We start from the raw sequence: 14,632 nt of genomic DNA, 5'->3' as shown, positions 1-14,632 counted from the left end.
CAAAACTGGATCCCAGTCTTCTATATCCAAAGGTTCAATGTCCAGATGAGCATAAACGGAATCCAAATCAGTAACTGAAGAGACGAACAAGTGGCGACCATCATGAAAAAGGATAGTCCAAACGGAAAAGTCCAGCGATACAAGATGTTTTTATTCCTCAAGTAATCGGTAAGTGGCCTCAGAAGACGGCGTTTTTGAAGGGTACTAGATGCCAGATCCTGGTAAATGGCAATAACAGAGCCATGTAAGGAGAGAGTAGCAGAGTTTCTTGCCTTTGCCAACACAGCATCCTTAACCGTATAATTCAAAAAACGGCAAATTACATCCCTCGATGGGTCAGAGGCTTTAGGTTTAGGACGCAAAGCCCTATGGGCCCTCTCAATAACAAAGTCCCCATGTGCATTAGGGCCTAAGAGAGAGAGACAGAGATCCTTAATTGTGTCCATCAAAGCTTCAGCCGGAACGGATTCAGGTACACCCCAAAAACACAGGTTATTATAGCGGTTTCGGTTTTCTTGATCATCCAAAGCATGAAATGCCGAGTTCAGGTGCAACTGGCAGGAGGAAAAATACTGAGTAACAGCAGTATTGAAATCTAACATGGCAGCATGAGTCGATTCAAGTGTTTCAACATGCTGACCAATATGCCGCATATCCTGCTTAATGTCCGCCAAGTCTTTAACTAGAGGTTCCAAAGCTTTATTAAGTACCTTTGTGAAGAATGCTCTGGTAAGCAGCAAATCAGACGAGGTTCCCCCTGCTTCACTCCCTCCATCCGAGGCCTCAGATTTCCCATCCTCATGTGAGTGGAATGAAGTCGGCGCCATCTTGGCATCATGTCCTCCTGCACCCACCGGCTTCCTCTTCACAAATTTCTCCATATCTCCCTGTGCCACAACAGATCTAGAGGTATCCTGGTCGTCTCTAGCCTTACTGCCACTGATCTTGACCATAGTGAGATGAGACAAGCGATCGTAAGCTGAGAATGAGCTATTGTAAATCACGGAGCTCAGTGAGACACGTCCATACAGGTCCGGCGCTAGCTCCGCCCCCCCTTGGCATCATTTTTTGAACATCCTTTTATTTTTCTAGGACGTTACAAGGCTTATAACTTTATCAGCAAATTCTCACATTTTCAAGAAAATTTCAAAAGCCTATTTTTACAGAGTCTAGTTCAGTTCTGAAGTTGCTTTGAGGACCTATATTTTGGGAAACTCCCATAAATCATCCCGTTTTAAAAACTGCACCCTCAAAGTATTCAAAACAGCATTGAGAGTTTATTAACTAGGCGTTTCACAGGAATTGAAACAAAGTGGAGATGAAATGTACAATTTTTTTCAGAAATTCAATTTTCTAGTGTGCTACTGGACTTAAATACAGGCCTCAGAAGTCGAGAAGCATGTAACGACTGCTGCACCGTTCCCCGCCTCTTCCACGGTCTCTGCTCTGGTTCCTGCGCCCTCCATTCCCTCATGCTCGTCCCGAGCTCCACTTACCCGATCCGGACGCTCTGCAGGCTCTGGGCGGCGTCAGGTAAGTGCATTTCTTACCTCCCTCCGCGGCCGTCATCCACGATGTGCGGCTGCAGCCACTAGAGGGCGCGCGTGCTGACTCTTCCCTTCTTAAAGGGCCAGCGCGTGCCAAAATTCCAAGACTTCCTATTTAAGGATCCTCCTCCCTCAGATCCTTGCTTGTTCAACCAAGTTATCCCCGTAAGCTTCCCTGTTCCCAGTTTCCCTGTTACCTTGCCTTCTGCCTTTGTCTGGATTTCCCGTTGTGACCTCTGCCTGTACTTGTACTATCCTTGCCTGCCGCCTGCCTTTACCTATTGCTATTCATACCTGTCACAAAGTCTGCTGCCTGTACTGACTTCTGGCCTATACATCTGACTGCCTCTAAACCCGCTGTGCCAAGCGGTGCCCTGGGTTACAAGAACCATCTCCCAGACGACACAGAGGATCCACAAACAAACCGGTGAGAACCGTTATAGTTTGAACAAGCCATGGATCCCCTTGACACAGCCCTGCCTGACGCGGCTGATATGGCTCAGGAACTTTCTAGACAACGAGTCTGCCAAGAACAACTTTTTCAGCTTCTACAAAATGTGTCCACTTGTTTGAACGAACTAGCGCTTCCGGCGCCTCCGATACAGCCACGACCACCGCAAGCTACGGTCTACAGTCCAGGACTACAGTTACCTACGCCTGCCCGCTATGAGGGTAACCACAAAACCTGCAGGGGATTTGTTAATCAATGCACCATCCGTTTTGAGGTCATGGCGCATAATTTTTCCTCAGACCGGGCTAAGGTGGCCTACATCCTGTTCCTGCTTTCTGGCGAAGCGCTGGCTTGAGCATCGTCCTTGTTGGAGAGAAATGACCCCATAATGTATGATATTCAGAACTTTCTCTCCATTTTTAAAAAGGTGTTTGAAGAAATGGGTCGGGCATCTTCAGCAGCTTCCTCTCTTCTCAAGCTCCGGCAAGGAACCACCACTGTAGGCCAATACGCCATTCAATTCCGCACCCTGGCTACAGAACTTCCGTGGAATAACAAGGCTTTGGTATTTACCTTCTGGGAGGGTCTGGCGAGCCGAATCAAGGATGAACTTGCTGGCCGAGACCTTCACGCCTGAGGAGCGCCAGAATAGACACAAGTTGATCTTATGTTTATATTGTGGTGGAAAAACGCACTTCCTCAAGGACTGTCCAGTGAGGCCGGAAAACTCCAACGACTAGGGCAAGTAGGAGAGGCAACCCTAGGTGGAGTACCATCCTCTCAAAAGATGACCATACCAGCAAAACTGTCCTTTGCAGGAACCACTTTCTGCGTCCAAGCCTTTCTAGATTCCAGATCCGCTGGGAATTTCCTGTGCCAGTCCCTGGTAAATCGCTACCAAATCCCAGTTCAAAAACTAACCAAACCTTTGTCCATTGCTTCTGTGGATGGGAGGCTTCTACAGGAGACTATCTATCTTGTCACCGAGCCCATTTTCATGTTAACAGGGGCGCTGCACCAGGAACGTATCTCCTTCTATGTTTTAAAGAACTCTCTGAACCCTTTGCTACTGCGTCTACCGTGGTTGCAGAAGCACTCTCCTGTTATTGACTGGACTGGAGGTCAAATTACCCGCTGGAGTGACTTCTGTCACCAACATTGTCTGCAATCCATTTGCCCATCCATGCCTCATCCTACAGAACCTAACTCAGCAGGACTTCCTACTCCATATAAAAGCTTCTCTGATGTTCTCTGTAAACAACAAGCTGAATCGCTGCCACCTCACAGGCTTTACGACTGTGCCATAGACCTGGTCCCCAACGCCACGCCTCCCAGATGTAGAGTCTACCCTTTGTCTTTGCCCGAGATGGAGGCCATGTCTCGGTATATCCAAGAGAATCTGGAGTGAGGATTCATCCGTAACTCCTCCTCTCCTGCTGGCGCAGGGTTTTTCTTTGTGGGGAAAAAAGACGGCTCCCTGCGTCCTTGTATTGATTACTGTGGGTTGAATAATATCACGTTAAAGAACAAGTACCTGTTACCATTGATCTCTGAACTCTTTGACCGCCTACAGGGGGCAAGAATTTTCACCAGACTAGACCTTCGTGGAGCTTATAACCTCATCCGTATCCGTGAGGGAGACGAATGGAAAACCACATTCAACACTCGTGATGGGCATTTTGAATACCTCGTCATGCCCTTTTGACTTTGCTCCTGCGGTTTTCCAGGCCTTCGTTAATGACATTTTTTGAGATCTGTTGTACAGCTGTGTGGTGGTATACCTAGATGACATTTTAATCTTTTCTCCCAATATTCAGACTCATCATGTGCATGTGTGCCAAGTGTTACAGCGTCTGCGAGAGAACTCTTTGTTTGCTAAACTGGAGAAATGCCTCTTCGAGAAAACCAGCCTGCCTTTCCTGAGATATGTCATTTACGACCAGTGCCTCTAATGGATCCAGCCAAGCTGTCCCCAATTCTCAACTGGCCTCGTCCACAAGGACTCAAAGCTGTCCAACGCCTGCTGGGATTCGCAAATTATTACCGCCAGTTTATTCCTCACTTCTCCTCTATGACAGCTCCTATTTCTGCACTGACCAAAAAGGGGGTTAATGCCAAAGACTGGACCATGGAGGCCGAAGCCGTATTCCAAGCTCTTAAAATTGCCTTCTCTTCTGCTTCAGTCCTACATAGACCGGATTCCACCAAACCCTTTGTTCTGGAGGTCGATGCTTTATCTGTGGGTGTCAGACCTATTCTCTCACAAAAGAGTTGTAGAGGGAGACTTGTGGCCTGTGGCTTTTTCTCCAAATCATTTACACCTGCCGAGAAAAATTATGGTATTGGAGATAAAAAACTTTTGGCTATTGTAATGGTGGGGGGGGGGGTAGGGAAACGGACAAGTGAGCCCTAATCTACCCGCCACTCTGTCCCTGCCTACTTGCAACGACCCGCCCTAGACGACGGGGTACAACTGGGCGGCGGTCCCTGCGCTCAGTAAGTGCATGACAAACACGACAAACAAACAAGGGAACACAAGCAAGGGAAATGGGCAGTTGCTCGCGGAAACACCGTGAGCAACAGAGTAGTGAACGAGCCGAGTCAAGCCAGGAGAGTGCGAGGTACAAAGCGAAAAGCAGAAGAGTAGTCGGTAAGCCAGGGTCTGTATGGAGCAGGATCAAAAAGTAGCAGGAGCTGTAGCTGGGCCAGGAAACCTCAAGGAAAGAATTCACAAGCACAGATGGACAGGAAGAGCAGGCTTAAATAGACCGAGGGCGGGAGCTAGCTGAGTCTGGCCAGGTTGCGATAGGCTCTCCCACTCCTAAGCCTGCCAGCCTGAGTGGAGGAAGCTGGTGTCTGTCTCAGGGATGTACACTCAGGTGTTGACTGATTAATTCTGGGAGTTAACCCTGAAGCAGTGCCTGGCAGATCCTTTACAGTACCCCCCCTTTTATGAGGGGCCACCGGACCCTTTCTAAGTGGACCTGGCTTACTGGGGAAACGCAGGTGGAACCTCCTGACCAATACCCCAGCGTGAACATCCCGGGCGGGTACCCAAGTCCTCTCCTCGGGCCCGTATCCTCTCCAATGGACCAGGTACTGGAGGGAGCCTTGGACCATCTTGCTGTCCACGATCCTGGCCACCTCAAATTCCACCCCCTCAGGGGTGAGGACGGGAACAGGAGGTTTCCTCGAGGGGGCCAAGGACGGGGAGCAGCGTTTCAGGAGGGAGGCATGAAACACGTTGTGTATACGAAAAGACGGGGGTAACTCCAGCCGGAAAGAGACAGGACTGAGGACCTCAATGACCTTATACGGCCCAATAAACCGGGGAGCAAACTTTTTGGACGGAACCTTGAGACGCAAGTTCCTGGATGACAACCACACCAGATCCCCGACCACAAACAGGGGGTTAGCAGAACGTCTTCTATCGGCCTGAGCCTTCTGTATGCTCTGGGACGCCTCTAGGTTCTTCTGAACCTGGGCCCAGACTGTGCACAGATCCCGATGAACGACCTCCACCTCGGGATTGTTGGAACAACCAGGTGAAACGGAGGAGAACCGTGGATTAAACCCAAAATTACAGAAAAAGGGAGAGACCCCTGACGAGTTACTGACCCGGTTATTAAGGGAAAATTCGGCGAGGGGAATGAAAGAAACCCAATCAAATTGACAGTCAGAGACAAAACATCTTAAGTATTGTTCTAGAGACTGATTAGTCCTCTCCGTTTGGCCATTGGTTTCAGGATGGAAGGCAGAGGAGAAGGACAGATCAATCCCCAACTTATTACAGAAGGCTCTCCAAAACAATGAAACAAATTGTACCCCTCTGTCAGAAACAATATTGACGGGGACCCCATGGAGACGCAGGATGTGTTTGATAAACAAGGTAGCCAACGTCTTGGCGTTGGGTAGTTTCTTGAGGGGCACAAAGTGGCACATTTTACTGAAGCGGTCTACCACCACCCACACCACCGACTTGCCTTGGGATGGAGGCAAATCGGTGATAAAATCCATGGAGATATGTGTCCAAGGTCTCTGGGGAATGGGCAACGAACGCAGTAAGCCCGCTGGTCGGGACCTGGGAGTCTTGGACCTGGCACAAACCTCACAGGCGGCGACGTAGGCCTTAACGTCTTTAGGCAAACCAGGCCACCAATAATTTCTGGTAATGAGGTGTTTGGTACCCAGGATGCCTGGATGGCCAGATAGTGCGGAGTCGTGATTTTCCCTAAGTACCCTTAGCCGGAATTGCAGGGGAACAAACAGCTTGTTCTCAGGAAGGTTCCCAGGAGCTGAACCTTGATCAGCAGCAATTTCAGAGACTAAATCGGACTCGATAGAGGAAATGACTATACCTGGAGGCAAAATACAAACAGGATCTTCCTCCGAAGGAGGGCTGGCCATGAAGCTACGCGACAGTGCATCCGCCTTAATATTTTTAGACCCGGCCCTATAGGTAACCAAAAAATTGAATCTGGTAAAAAACAACGCCCATCGAGCTTGTCTCGGGTTTAGCCTCCGGGCAGATTCTAGGAAAACCAGATTCTTGTGGTCGGTAAGGACCGTTACCTGGTGCCTAGCCCCCTCCAGGAAGTGGCGCCACTCTTCAAATGCCCATTTAATGGCTAAAAGTTCGCGGTTGCCAATATCATAGTTACACTCCGTGGGCGAAAACTTCCTAGAAAAGTAAGCACAGGGGCGGAGATGGGTGAGGGAGCTGGTACCCTGGGACAAGACGGCCCCCACTCCCACCTCGGACGCGTCAACCTCCACAATAAATGGCTCCCTTTGGTTGGGCTGAACCAGCACGGGGGCCGAGATAAAGCACTTCTTGAGGGTCTCAAAAGCCTGGACGGCCTCAGGGGGCCAATGGAGGACATCAGCACCCTTGCGAGTGAGGTCCGTAAGAGGCTTAGCGACGACCGAGAAGTTAGCAATAAATCTCCTGTAATAGTTAGCGAACCCCAAAAAACACTGTAGCGCTTTCAGGGAGGCAGGTTGGACCCATTCAGCCACAGCCTGAACCTTGGCAGGGTCCATGCGGAATTCATGAGGAGTGAGGATTTGACCTAAAAATGGTATCTCCTGTACCCCAAATACACATTTTTCGATTTTGGCAAACAGTTTGTTTTCTCGAAGGACCTGGAGCACTTTCCTGACATGCTCTATGTGGGAGGACCAGTCCCTGGAAAACACCAATATGTCATCAAGGTACACTACAAGAAATATCCCCAGGTAATTTCTCAAAATCTCATTTATGAAGTTCTGGAAGACCGCAGGGGCATTGCACAACCCAAAGGGCATGACGAGGTATTCGAAATGGCCTTCGGGCGTGTTAAACGCAGTCTTCCACTCATCCCCCTCTTTGATGCGAATAAGGTTATACGCCCCCCGTAGATCCAATTTAGAGAACCATTGGGCCCCCTGAACCTGATTAAAGAGATCAGGAATCAAAGGAAGGGGATACTGGTTCCTTACCGTGACCTTATTCAGGCCACGGTAGTCAATGCATGGCCTAAGACCCCCATCCTTCTTCCCTACGAAGAAGAAGCCAGCACCTACCGGAGAAGAAGAGGGACGAATGTAACCCTTGGCCAGGGATTCCTGGATATACTCCCTCATGGCTTCACGTTCGGGACAGGAAAGGTTAAATATTCTACCCTTAGGAAGCTTAGCTCCTGGTACCAATTCGATAGCGCAATCGTATTCTCTATGAGGCGGTAATACTTCGGAGGCCTCTTTAGAGAAAACATCAGCGAAGTCCTGAACAAACTCGGGTAGCGTATTCACCTCCTTAGGGGGAGAAATAGAATTAACAGAAAAACATGACGTACAACATTCATTACCCCATTTGGTTAGCTCCCCAGTATTCCAGTCAAACGTGGGATTATGCAACTGCAACCAGGGAAGACCTAGAACCAAATCGTACGATAATCCCTGCATCAATAGTACAGAGCACTGCTCCAAATGCATGGAGCCAACAAGGAGTTCAAAAACAGGGGTATGCTGTGTAAAATAACCATTAGCAAGAGGAGTGGAGTCGATACCCACTACCGGAACAGGTTTAGGCAAATCAATCAGAGGCATAGCAAGAGACATAGCAAATTCCACAGACATGATATTAGTAGATGACCCTGAATCCACGAAGGCACTGCCGGTAGCAGACCTACCACCAAACGAGACCTGAAAGGGAAGCAATATCTTAGTACGTTTCATATTTACGGGAAATACCTGTGCGCCCAAGTGACCTCCCCGATGATCACTTAGACGCGGGAGCTCTCTGGCAGCATTCTTACGCTTGGGACAGTTGTTTACTTGATGCTTGACATCCCCACAGTAGAAGCAGAGACCATTCTTCCTGCGGAATTCTCTACGTTGTTGAGGGGACACGGAGGCCCCGAGTTGCATAGGTATTTCTGAGTCTTTAGGGGACAAACGAAGCAACGGGACTTCGGGAGGCATCATGGGGGAGTCGGAGGAAAAAACACATAAACGTTCACGTTGTCGTTCCCTGAGACGTCGGTCAAGTCGTACCACTAAAGCCATAACCTGGTCTAGGGAGTCAGAAGAGGGATAGCTAACTAGCAGGTCTTTCAGGGCGTTCGACAGACCCAACCTAAACTGGCACCTTAAGGCAGGGTCATTCCACCGAGAAGCTACGCACCACTTCCGAAAGTCAGAGCAATACTCCTCAACAGGTCTCTTACCCTGACGTAAGGTCACCAGCTGACTCTCGGCAAAGGCAGTTCTGTCAGTCTCGTCATAAATAAGTCCGAGGGCAGAAAAGAAACAATCAACGGAGGAAAGTTCAGGGGCGCCAGGAGCCAAGGAGAAGGCCCACTCTTGGGGCCCTTCCTGGAGCCGGGACATAATTATACCCACCCGCTGGCTCTCAGAACCTGAGGAGTGAGGCTTTAAGCGAAAGTAAAGCTTACAACTCTCCCGAAAGGAGAGAAAAGCCCTCCGGTCACCTGAGAACCGGTCGGGCAACTTGAGGTGGGGTTCAAGGGGTGCGGTGAGGGGAACTACCAAGGTAGCATCAGGCTGGTTGACCCTCTGAGCCAGGGCCTGGACCTGTAGGGAGAGACCCTGCATTTGCTGAGCCAGGGTTTCACGGGGTTCCATAATGGTGTCAGGGACCAGGGTAGACTAGGTATAGGGCTTGTGAATTTGTAATGGTGGGGGGGGGGTAGGGAACCGGACAAGTGAGCCCTAATCTACCCGCCACTCTGTCCCTGCCTACTTGCAACGACCCGCCCTAGACGACGGGGTACAACTGGGCGGCGGTCCCTGCGCTCAGTAAGTGCATGACAAACACGACAAACAAACAAGGGAACACAAGCAAGGGAAATGGGCAGTTGCTCGCGGAAACACCGTGAGCAACAGAGTAGTGAACGAGCCGAGTCAAGCCAGGAGAGTGCGAGGTACAAAGCGAAAAGCAGAAGAGTAGTCGGTAAGCCAGGGTCTGTATGGAGCAGGATCAAAAAGTAGCAGGAGCTGTAGCTGGGCCAGGAAACCTCAAGGAAAGAATTCACAAGCACAGATGGACAGGAAGAGCAGGCTTAAATAGACCGAGGGCGGGAGCTAGCTGAGTCTGGCCAGGTTGCGATAGGCTCTCCCACTCCTAAGCCTGCCAGCCTGAGTGGAGGAAGCTGGTGTCTGTCTCAGGGATGTACACTCAGGTGTTGACTGATTAATTCTGGGAGTTAACCCTGAAGCAGTGCCTGGCAGATCCTTTACAGCTATTAAATTAGCCCTGGAGGAGTGGAGACATTTGCTAGAGGGTGCGCGGCATCCTATTGTCATCTACACAGATCATAAAAACCTCCTTTACCTGCAATCTGCTCAAAGCCTGAATCCTCGCCAAGCATGGTGGGCATAATTTTTTTCCAGATTTGATTTCCATCTTCACTACAGACCCACTGTAAAGAATAACAAGGCTGACGCCTTATCTCGCTCTTTTGACGCCACAGATCAAGAGCTCAGTCCCCAGTTCATTATAGATCCAGAACGCATTATGATCGCTGCCCCAGCTGAAGTGGTACACATTCCCAGAGGGAAGACCTACGTAACCCCTAAACAAAGGGATTGTGTTCTTTGCGGAGTTCATGCCTCCAGGGTTTCTGGGCACCCTGGCATCAAAAAGACTCTCAATTTGATTAGCCGTCAGTACTGGTGGCCTTCCATGTCCCAAGATACTAAAGACTTTGTTTCAGGCTGCTCCACCTGCTCTCAGAATAAAGTCTCCCATTTAAGACCTGCTGGTCTTTTGCATCCTCTACTCGTGCTGGACTCTCCCTGGTCGCACATTGCCATGGACTTCATTACTGATCTGCCAAGTTCTGCTGGGTGTACCATGATCTTGGTAGTCGTGGATCGCTTTCCAAAATGGTGCATTTTGTACCCCTTTCAGGCCTTCCGTCATCTTCCCGATTGGCAATACTGTTTATCAAGCACATTTTTCGCCTTCATGGTCTTCCTAAACATTTTGTTTCTGACAGAGAAGTACAGTTCACATACAAGTTCTGGAGAGCGTTGTGCAAACTGCTGGAGGTCAAACTTGACTTCTCTTCCGCTTACCATCCTCAATCCAATGGTCAAGTAGAGCGGATAAATCAAATACTTGAAAGTTTCATCAGGAATCTTGTGTCTCCACGACAAGACAACTGGGCAAGTCTACTTCCATGGGCCGAATTTGCCTACAACAACCAAACGCCGGTGCAGCGTCCATGGCCGCGGGACGTCTGGTCTAGTGACATCGTGACGCCCTCAGCCATGGATCTATGAGCGCTGGTCCCCATCTCTTTCCCAGGAGACGCCAGTACTCACTTCTGCTCCGGTCCGCTGTGTCCCGTAGGGTGCGCGTGCACGCTCGTGCCCGTTCTTAAAGGGCCAGCACGCGCACATGAAGAAAATCATCATCATCAACACACATGATTTCCTGGACTTAAGAAGGCCCCAGCCCAGTTACCTGTTCCTGCATCCCGTGCTGTGTTCTTGTTCCTGTGCCTAATAGTTGGAGTCGTGTCTACTGCACCTGCTGTTTGCCACGTCCTGTGTCATCTGCCAAAGCCAGAGGGATTCGCTACATCTGGCGCAACCTGCGGCACCTGTTGTCATCCGCCACATCTGGCGTTACCTGCTGCACCCATCTCCATCCATGCCAGAGCTGCGGCCGCTGTCTGGACTATCCAATTTGTATTACTGGGGTGCTCTGTTGTTTGGCCAGCTGCCTCCCTGCTACGGCGGTGCGGCCTAGTGGGTCCACATACCCACAAACCTTGACAACACGCTCAGGCCATGGACCCCGCTGGTCAACCTGAGACCTTGACGACACAAGCCGTGCTGGACAAGATGCAAGACCTCCAGTCACGGCAAGACCAGCTCCTCCTGTTGGTGAACATCTACCCTGGACGATCTTATCCTACTTGCCACCCGGGTGGACATTAGGATCTGGGAGCGTTCCCAAGAGGTTCTCCGGGAGAGAGAACTTCCTAGTCTGGATTCTACTTTCCAGCAATCCTTACTATCCTCCTCAGTCGTCCCACCAGAGGATCCTATGCAGATGAACCATGTCAAATTGTCTATCCAGGAGAAACAACACAGACGCACTTCTGGACTTTGGCTGTATTACGGCCTCAGAGGCCATATTGTGCGTCTGTGTCCCCAGAGGCCAGACAGACCCCATTGCCAAGGATTGGTTGGAGAGACAATCCTAGGTGGAACGGTACCTAATAAAGCATTCTGTTCCAAGCTGACTATTCCTGTGACTCTAGTATCCGGCGAGAGGACGCATCAAGTTTCTGCCTATCTTGACTCTGGGTCTGCGGCAAACTTCATCCAAAAGGAGCTAGTGGATCATCTTCAGTTGCCAACAGTTCCCCTGGAGACATCTTTGGCTGTTGCCTCAGTGAATGGACTGCCTCTGCCTGATCCCATCGTTTCTAAAACCAAGCCGTTGAAGCACCAGGTTGGAGTCCTTCATTCTGAATTAATTTCTTTCCTTGTTTTGCCCAAGGCCATCAATCTGCTGGGCCTGCCTTAGTTTCGACTGCATGCCCCAGTCCTGGACTGGAATTCTGGAGAGGTTCTCCAATGGGGCTCCAAGTGCCTTGGTCGTTGTCTGTTGCAGATTCTTCCTGTCCAGCCTCCTCTGCCTCAGTCATTTGCGGGACTGCCCCCCCAGTTCGCAAAGTTTGCAGATGTCTTCAGCAAAAGGGAGGCTGAGACGCTGCCTCCACGTCGGACTTATGACTGCCCTATTAAACTGGTTCCTAATGCCTCTCTCCCCCATGGCCGAGTATATCCTCTCTCCTTGCCAGAGTCTCTATCCATGTCGGCCTATATCAAGGAGAATTTGGAGAGGGGTTTCATACGAAAGTCTTCTACCCCGGCTGGGGCTGGTTTCTTCTTCGTTAAAAAGAAAGACGGATCCCTTTGACCCTGCATTGACTACCGTGGTCTCAACCAGATCACGGTGAAGAACAAATACCCGTTGCCACTTATATCTGAACTGTTTGACCGTATACGAGGAGTTAGAATTTTTTCTAAACTAGACTTGCGTGGGGCTAATAATTTGATCCGAATCAGTCAAGAGGATGAGTGGAAGACGCCGTTCAACACTTGTCTCGACACTATGAATACCTGGTGATGCCATTTGGACTGTGTAACGCTCCCGCGGTCTTCCAGGAATTCGTTAATGATATCTTCTGAGATCTCCTCTATATCTGTGTTGTAGTTTATGTCGATGATATTTTGGTTTTCTCCCCAGATCTGACGACTCATCGGAGGCATTTCCGTCAAGTTTTACTACGATTAAGGGAGAGAATCGTTTATATGCCAAGCTGCAAAAGTGCGTCTTTGAGAAGAGTTCTCTGCCCTTCCTGGGCTACAGCATCTCGGATCAGGGTCTCAAGATGGATCCTGAGAAAGTAAGAGCTGTCCTGGAGTGGCCACATCCTCAAGGCCTGAGGTCCATACAGCTTTTTCTGGGATTCGCCAATTTCTACCGGCAGTTTATCCCAAACGTCTCATCACTGACATCTCCCGTTTCCACCCTTACCAATAAGGGTGTGAACGCCAAGGTGTGTACCCCAGAGGCAGAGTCCGCATTTATTAGTCTCAAAAAAGCCTTCACTTCAGCCTCGATCCTCCATCATCCTGACGTATCTCGGCAGTTTTCTTTGGAGGTGGACGCCTCTTCTGTTGGTGCAGGTGCACTTCTGTTCCAGAGGAGCTCCAAAGGAAAGGCAGTAGTATGTGGCTACTACTCGAGACTTTGTTCTTCAGCAGAGCGCAATTACTCTATTGGGGATCGGGAGCTACTGGCCATCAAATTGGCTCTGGAGGAGTGGAAACATCTGCTGGAGGGCGCAGCTCACCCTATCCTGATCTACACTGACCACAAGAACCTCACCTACCTTCAGTCCGCTCAACGACTAAATCCCCGTCAAGCCAGGTGGTTGCTGTTCTTCACCCGTTTTCAGTTTGTGCTCCACTACCGTCCCGCTGACAAGAATGTGAGGACCGATGCCCTGTCCTGGTCACTTGAGACGGATGACAAAGTGGAGTCCCTTCAAACTATTATAGACCCGTCCTGCATTGTCACTGCCAATCCTTTGCAGGTTAGAGACATCCCTCCGGGGAGGACTTTTGTTCGGTTGGCAGATAGGAGAGGAATTCTCAGATGGAGACACAGTTCTAAACTGGTTGGGCAACCTGGTGTTCGTAAAACCCGAGATCTGATTGCTTGTCACTTCTGGTGGCCCACGCTGCCCAAGGATGTTGTGGACTTTGTCTCTTCTTGCACGGTGTGGGGCTTCTAACAAGGTTACTCACTCCAAACCTGCCGGCCTGCTTCAACTTCTGCCTGTACCAAATGCCCCCTGGCAGCACATTGCGATGGACTTTGTCACTGACCTTCCTCCCTCAGCAGGATGCAACACTGTCTGGGTGGTGGTGGACCGGTTCTCGAAGATGGCACATTTTATCCCGCTGAACGGCCTACCTTCTGCTCCCCGACTGGCGAGTCTCTTCATTCAGCACATCTTCCGCTTGCATGGCTTGCCCCTTCACATTGTGTCTGATCGGTGGTTTCAGTTTACCTCGAAATTCTGGAGGACTCTCTGTAAACTCCTGGATGTGAGATTGGACTTTTCCTCAGCATATCACCCCCAGTCCAATGGGCAAGTCGAGAGGATCAACCAGATCATGGAGAATTATCTCCGTCACTTCATCTCCTTACAGCATGATAACTGGGTATAGCTTCTTCCATGGGCCGAGTTCTCGTACAACAACCACACAAGCGAGTCCACCACTTCCACTCCGGTTTACATTGTGTACAGTCAACATCCTAGAGTCCCTCTTCCAGTGTCTACTACTTCTCAGGTACCCGCTGCTGCCTCTGCATTTGGGGACTTTCTGCAAATCTGGCAACAGACCTTTCCTCTATTTTGCTGGCGGTCGATCACATGAAGCGAAAAGCGGATTGCAAAAAGAAGAGAGAGCTGCCTCAATATCTTTCAAGTACCAAAGTCTGGCTGTCCTCATGGAAAATTCGTTTGAAGATGCCTTCATACAAGTTTGCTCTCAGGTTCCTCGGTCCTTTTGAGATTCTGCAACAGATTAACCC

This window comes from Rhinoderma darwinii, chromosome 2 (genome assembly GCF_050947455.1).
Source record: "Rhinoderma darwinii isolate aRhiDar2 chromosome 2, aRhiDar2.hap1, whole genome shotgun sequence".
Classification (NCBI taxonomy): domain Eukaryota; kingdom Metazoa; phylum Chordata; class Amphibia; order Anura; family Rhinodermatidae; genus Rhinoderma; species Rhinoderma darwinii.
The sequence above is the reverse complement of the archived record's forward strand: the minus strand, read 5'-3'. Positions refer to the sequence as shown.